Raw genomic sequence first — 8171 nt, 5'->3', positions numbered from 1 at the left:
AGCTAGGTGGCGCAGTGGATGGAGTATTGGGGCTGAAGTCAAGAAGACTCACCATCCTGAGTTTCAATATGGCCTCAGACACTTAGTAGCTGTGTGACCCTGGGCAAGTCACTTGACTTTGTTTGCCTCAGTTCTTCATCCGTAAAATGAGCTGGAGAAGGAAATGCCAAAACACTCCACTATCTCGGCCAAGAAAACCCCCAGTGGGGTCACGGAAAGCTGGACACAACTGAAAATGACTCAACAGCAACAGTTGTTAGGAAGCACTACTTTAGAGCAGGGGTTCTTTAAAAAAATTTTTAATTATATTTTTTCAATGAACAAAAATCCACCTTGACGCCTCCCTGAGAAAGAAAACAAAACCCCTATTACAAACATGAAATCAAACAAAACATTGTCGATGTCCAAAAAGAGGCCTTGATTTTACACTTGATCCCACCTCCTTCTGAGGAGGTAGATAGCATGTTTTGTCATAAGTCCTCTGGAATCATGGCTGTTCACTGTGTTGATCAGAGTTACTAAGTCTTTTAAAGTTGCTTATCTTTACACTATTGTTTCTATTATATAAATTGTTTTGTTTCTATACACTTAACTCTGCAATCAGTTCTTAGGAATCTTCCTATGTTTTTCTGAAACTATTCCCTTCATCATTTTGTGTGTGTGTGTGTGTGTGTGTGTGTGTGAGGCAATTGGGGTTAAGTGACCTGCCCAGAGTCACACAGCTAGTGAGTGTTATGTGTCTGAGGCCGCATTTGAATGCAGGTCCTCCTGACTCCAGGGCCGGTACTCTATCCACTGTGCTATCTAGCTGCCCCCCTTCATCATTTCTTATAGCACTGTAGTATTCTATCATATTCATATACGATAACTTATTCAGCCATTCCCTAGCTGATGGACACCCCCTAAGTTTCCAGTTCTTTACCACTTCCTAAAAAGCTTCCATAAATATTTTTTAACATACGGATTCTTTTCCTCTTTCTTTGATCTCTGAGGTACAGACCTAGGAGTGATATTGCTGGGTCAAAGGGTATGCACAGTTTAATAGCTTTTTGGTCATAGTTCTAAATTGCTTTCCAAAATGGCTGGATCAGTTCACAGCTCCACAAATCAGTGTGTTAATATACCTGTTTCCCTTCTCTAGCATTTGTTGTTTCCATTTTGTTTGTTTGTTTGTTTGTTTTTGGTCAACTTTGCTAATATGGTTGTGAGGTGGAACTTCAGAGTTGTTTTACTTTGCATTTTTCTAGTCGTTAGGATTTAGAGCATTGGTGCCAAACTCAAATGAAATTGGATCCCTGGAAGCTACAAATGGACCTATAAAACCACAAGTTAACATTATATTGTATTTTTATTTTTTAAGACATTTCCCAATTACATTTTAATCTGGTTGAGGCCCTACTTGGGAGTTTTTCGGTTGAGTTTGACTCTTGATTTAGAGCATTTTTTCAGATGGCTATTGGTAGCTTGGATTTCTTCCTTTGAAAACTATCTGTTCATATCCATTGATCGTTTATCAGTTGGGAAACAGCTCCTTATAAAATCTGAATCAATTCCACATATATATCTTAGAAATGAGAACTTTATCAGAGAAGCTTGCTGCGAGAACTTTTCCCCATTTATCTGTTTCTCTTCTGATTTCAGCTGCATTGGTTTTATTTGTGTAGTCACTGTTATGATTGTTAATTGTGTGTTTCCCTCCATCTTATACCCTCATACTTTTCCTTCTCTTCATTTCCTGCTCCCTCTTCATAAAGAAGGTGTGTTGAAAGGAAGGGAATTGCACCTACTATGTGTCAGGCAGTACACTAAGTGCTTTTACAAATATCTCATTTGTACCTCATAACAATGCTGAAAGGTAGGTGTTATTGTTAACATTTCACAGATAAGGAAAGTGAGGAAGACAGGTCAAATGTCTTGCCCAGAATCGTATAAGGCAGCTAGGTGGCATTATGAATAGAGTGCTGGGTCTAGAGTCAGGAGGATCTGAATTCAAATCCAGCCTTAAACATTTACTAGCTATGTAAACCTGGGCAAGTCACTCAATCCTATTTGTCTCGGTTTCCTCATCTGTAAAATGACATGGAGAACTACGTAGCAAACCACTTCAGTATCCTTGCCAAGAAAACCCCAAATGGGTTCACAGAGAGTCAGACATGACTGAAAATTACTGACCGACAAGAGAGTCACACGGCTAGTAAGTGTCTGAAGCTAGATTTGAACTCAGGTCTTCCTGATTCTAGGCCCAGTGCTCTATCCACTCTGCCACCTAGCTGTGGTAAAAAGGGAGTGTGCTCATCATTGATGCTCTAGGTTTGGTTCAATCTGTTTCTGGTCTTCTACCTCTCCTCTCCCTTGCCCAGACCCCCATCACATTTTTTTTCTTTTAAACCTCTCTTGGAGAGCTACCCTCCTTAGAATTTGTTTTGTTTAGGACTAATCCATCCTGTAATCTACCATCTCTTATTCCTATCTCTACCTTCTCCCATTTCTCTCCTGTTTTCCCTGTTGAGTAAAATCTATTTCTGTACGCAGTTGTGTGTGTACTCTCCCATCCTCTGACCAGTTCAAAGAAGAGTGAGGTTCAAGTGTCAGCCATTGCCCCCACCCCTTCTTTGTTTTATAATTGTCTTACATACCCAAATTATGAGTTCATTTTTTTCCATCTTTCCACTCTCTTTTCTTCCCTAATGTATTCCTTTCCCCATTCTTTTCCATTCTTTTAAAAAGATAACCAAAACCAGAACAAAATCTCTCCTGATCCTTCTGTCTTGTTAGACTACCTCTATGACCCCTGGTGATGATAGGATTCTGAAGGGACACATGTATTAGAATGTACCCTCCCGACTTTCCCTACCACGGCATGGAAACCTTCATTCTTCACTTTGGAAGCTCCTTCCAACTCTGTACTTCACACACTGGACATACCCTCCTGCCCCTATGGCCTCTGCCCTGATTGGCTGATTCCTCCCATGGCCTCCATTTTACGTAAGCTGCCCAGACCAGCCCTATTGTTCTTCCTGCACAGGTTCCCAGACTTATTTGGCCTACGGCCCCATTTTAAAAAGAATTACTCCGCTCCCCTGGGGTTAGGTTAGGTTAACCCTTATTTTTATTCAACACCCCCCAATTGCACCCGAGGCTACTACTACCCCCCAGGATCATTGCAATTCCCCATTTTGGGAACTTTGGCACACTCCTGATTGTCTGGACTTTCACTACCCCGGTGGCTACATCTCTCCTGTCCCAAACCTCCACTACTTTTCAGTTTCCTTTTATGTGTTGTCTTTCCCCTATAAGAATGTAATCTTCTTGAGGGTAGGGATTGTCACTCTGCTGTTATTTGTATTCCCAACACTTAGCACAATTCCTGGCAATAGTAAGTGCTTAATAAATGCTTTACTTGACTTGTTTAAACCTTTATGATTGTTCGCTAATGTTTACTTCTTTATGTTTCTATTAACACCTGTGTTTGAACTTCAAAGTTTCTATGCAACTCTGGTCTTTTCATCAGGAATGATTGGAAGTCCTTTGTTCCATTAAAGATCCTTTTTCCCTTGTAGTTTTACCTCATATATTCTATAATTTTTCAATCTTTTGGCTTTGTTTTATGTTGTTTCAAATGTATTTGTCCTGTCAAAATGGAAACTGAAGTTAATCTGTCAAGTCAGCTCATGATGAAGCTATCCTCCCTTTTAATAATGACCGCTTCCTTCTTAAATGCTCACAAACCATCCTTTAATCACAAGTTTTAGAGTTTTGCCAGAGATTAACATCAGTCTCACTGACTGATAGTCTGGAGACTCCATCTTCTTCCTTTATTGAAAACAGAACATTTGCCCATCTCTGGTCATGTAGGTCCTCTCCCATTTCTTACGGTCGTTCGAATACTATTCACTAACAAGTTTAGCTGTCACCTGTGCCCCCTTTTTCAGTCTTCTGGATTCACTTCATCTGGAATCACAACATATCCTTCCTTATTTGGGGCTTCAACTTTATGAACCCTTTTGAAAGGGGATTTTTAGAAGGAAAAATAGAGCTACGTAATAAAGTCTTCCTCTCTTTTATGCTCCCATACGTGCAGAGCTGCAATCTCTTCAGTGCTTCTCACACGGTATGTGTGACTTGTTGACTGACCAATGCTCCTCTTGTACCCAGAGCTACTAGAACATCCACTTATGTTGCCTTTTGTGTTCACAGCCAACCTCAGCCTCAATTATGCCTTAGCACTCTCAGGACATGCTTAGAAGACCATGGGACTCATTTGTATTCACCTCTAGTTGCCTGCTCTTTATAAAATCCAGAGAATCATGGACTGAGAGATAGAAGGGGCCTTTTAAAGGACATGTAATCCAACTAACCTCCCCCTTCAGCTTTTGTAAACAAATAAGACAGACTCATTTAACTGAGTTTATATGACTTGACCAAGGTCAAATGGAGTGGATGGCTGAGCTCAGGTTTAAACTCAAATTGCCTGATTCCAATTCCAGTTCTGTTTGTTCTGTGTTAATTTGCCTTCTGCCATCTGTAGTAGTGCTGGGGAGACTTCAGTAATCTGGCTACGTACCAATGGAATTTCTTCTCAAAACAGAGCAGCTAATCATTTTTAGCTTGATCTAATGATAATTTTGTTCTTTCAATGAGTGGAGAATCTGACAAAGGAAATTTCTAGATTATGCCTGATATCCATTTGAAAAAATCTTAATCTTCTTTTTTATTATGAGCTTAACAATCATCTATAAACCATTTCAGTATATAAAGAACAAAAAAGAATTATATAAATGTATTACATTATGAAACTGTGCACTTCTGTTAGGTATTAAATTTAAGATGGTAGTAACAAAATTTTCATTATTGTTCCATTTTTCCCTTTGTTTTCTTCTTTGTGTTTTTAAATGTTTTAAATGTTTTATTAACACTCCCCCCTAGCCCCAATCATTCTCTTGATATATACTCACTAACTTCCCTTTCCAGTAGAGAACCTTTTGAAACAATAAAAATGACAACAAATATGATCAAAGAAAACAACTCAACACATTGACCGTGTCTGAAAATGTAAATCCCATTCTGCACCTGTAGTCCATCACCTCTGCTGAGAAATGAGCTACGTGTTTCATTATTGGTGTTCTAAAAGTCACGACTGGTTTCTGTTTTGATCAGAGTTCTGTAGCTTTATTTTTTTTTTATTTTCTTTTCTTATTATGAACTTAGTCATTAACAAACACAAAGTAATAACAGTTGCTGTTTTTGTTTGTGTCCCCTTCTGTATTCTGTTTTGTTCTATGCGTTTATGAATTCTCAGGCATAACCAATGTGTTGATTTTGTTTGTTTGACTGTACATATTAGAAGGAAAGACTTTTATTTTTGGGAAAGGAAGCAGTGAGTGAATGGCTAGTGATAGATAAAGGAAACAGATTCAGATTTGTTTGCTTTTACATCATTGTGGTCATCGTGTAAGTTGTTCTTCTGGCTCATTTATCTGTATCAATTTACATAAGTTTTCCCAGGTCTTTATGAATCCATTGTATTCACCATTTTTTGCACTGTAATAACATATTACTTTCATATACTACAATTTTTTCAGCCTTTCCCCAAATGGTGGGTACCCACTTTTGTTTGTACTTCTTTGCTACAACAAAAGGTGTTGCTATTAATATTTTTATATCATTCATATACTTTCCTGGTTGGCCTCTTTGAGGTATATGCCTCATATGCACAGTTTAGTGATTTTTTTCAGATATAGTTCCAAATTGTTATCTCAGTGGTTGTACCAACTCATAGGTAATAACAACATTGAGTTAGTGTGCCTGTCTTCCCACAGCCCCTCTAATAATTGTCGTTTTTCTTTTTTATCATCTTTGTCAATCTAATGGGAGTGAGATGGAACCTTAGAGGGTTTTTTAATTGTCCATTTATCTTCTTATTAGCGATTTGGAACATTTTAAATTAGTTGATAGCTTGAATTTCCTCATTTTAAAGCTGCCTTTTCAAATCCTTTGACTACTTATCTGTTGGGAAATGGCTTTTATTCTAACATATTTATATCATTTACCTATTGAATATCAGACCTGTATCAGAAATTTACTACAAAAAATTTGACTATTTCCCTTCTAATTCTAATCATTGAATTTGTTTGTTCAAAAACTTTAAATTTTATATAATCACAGTTGCCCATGCCTACTGTGATCCCTTATGTCCCTTGTGTAATTATGAATTCTCTCCTTGGCCGTAGTTGTGAAAAGTGCTTCCTTCCTTTCTCTAATTTTGTGTATGAAATTTTATATTTTTTATGTTGTAAACCAGGTATCCATTTGGAACTTAATTGTGGTATAGTCAGATCTACTATAACGCTTGTTTTGAAGACAGATTTGTTCCAACATGATTGCTATATTAAGAAATGATTTAAACATAACTCAGAATTTTGTGTTTTCTACATATGATTTTGTCCATGAGAAAGAGTGAGAGAAGGATGTGCATGGTAAGAGAACACAGAACACTGTACTACTTAACAATAACTCACAAGTTACAATTCTTCTGACACCGACTTCCATGAGCAAACTTCAGTGCTTTTCCAGGACCATACTTATTGCACATCTTCTGGTATAATAGGAGCCATGAGCTAAGAAGGACTGTCCCTAGCCCTCCATCTTCCATCATGGCCTCGGCTCCTGGGTCCAGGAGCTGAAGTCCATGGAGACCACTCTCTCACCCGTAGCAATTTGACTTTGTCAGCCTGGGCCCTTTGGGAACCAGAGTGCACTCTCAGCAGAAGCCCAAGGCCAACACCACCACTATTTATTGTAGTACTGACATATTTTTTAAACATTTAATGTAAACTTCCCATTTTTATTAAGTTTCTATTATTTTATGTATTAACAATGAAGTTTTTGAGTGTTGTGCCCCAACCCCATTTCCTCCATAAACTCTGTGAGTTTTCTTTCATAATTTGGCATAGCCTGGTGATTTTTAGGAAAGCCTGTGCTGCATTATATCAGAACTAATTAGCATGAGATATCAGTCTAAATCTAATTTCTGCCTGTCTGCTTTTCACTTTTCCCAACGGTTTCTGTCAAATTGAGTCCTTACACTAGCATTTGGGATCTTTAGGTTTATTCAACTATTATAAGTTATACTATTCTCTACTGCTATCTGTAAATATACACACAGCTTTCCCGTCTTGCATCCAGCCATCCTTGCCAGCTGTCATCGTATATCACTCATCTTTTCAGCCTAAGTCCCTGAGAAAATCATCGATATTGGGTGTCTCCATCACTGCTCCTCTCACTTCTAAACCTTCTACAATGTGGCCTCTGGCCTCATAATTCACTCAAACAGTCATCTCCAAAGTTACCAGTGCCAAGTCCAGAGGCCTTTTCTCAATCCTCCGTCCTCTTGACCTCTCTTCCACCTTTGATACCATTGATCACCCTCTCCTCCTAGATCTTTTTTCTCTCTAGGTTTTTGTGACCTTGCTCTGATTTGCAGAGTGCAGCAGAGAGCTCTTCCCAAAATGCCCCTGTAAGGAGGGTGCCCGAGCCAGCCATCTCTTCATTTCCCATATGGCTGCCCTCCTTTAGACTTGTCCATAATCCCCCTCCCCACCTCTACCTTCACTTCTTTTTACAACCTCTTCCCCCCAGCTTTTTAGCTTCCTTCTGTGTTTGGCTTCCCCCATTAGATTGTAAGGTGAGAGCAGGGACTGTCTTTCTTTTTTGCATTTCTGTCCCCAGTGTTTAGCTTGGTGCCTAGCACACAGTTGTTGTGCAGTCATTTTCTGTCATATCTGACTCTTTGTGATCCCATTTGGGGTTTTCTTGGCAAAGATACTGGAGTAGTTTTCCATTTCCTTCTTCAGCTCATTTTACAGATGAGTAAACTGAGGCACACAGGGTGAAGTGACCTGCCTGGAGTCACACAGCTAGTAAGTGTCTGAGGCCCGATTTGAACTCATGAAGATGACTCTTCCTGATTCCAGGCCCAGTGCCGTATCCACTGCGCCGCCTAACTGCCCATAGCACATAGTAGGCACTTAATGAATGTTTATTGACTGACTGATCTCTTCTGATTCTCCTCCTACCTGTCTGACTGCTTCTTCTCAGTCCCATTTGCTGGATTGTTTCCAAGTAATACCCATATGAGTGTCCCCAAATGTTTTGCCCAGGGCCCTCTTCTC

The sequence above is a fragment of the Vombatus ursinus genome, unplaced genomic scaffold, assembly GCF_900497805.2.
Source record: "Vombatus ursinus unplaced genomic scaffold, bare-nosed wombat genome assembly UNPS02014170.1, whole genome shotgun sequence".
Lineage (NCBI taxonomy): Eukaryota > Metazoa > Chordata > Mammalia > Diprotodontia > Vombatidae > Vombatus > Vombatus ursinus.
This window is presented reverse-complemented; position numbering follows the sequence as displayed.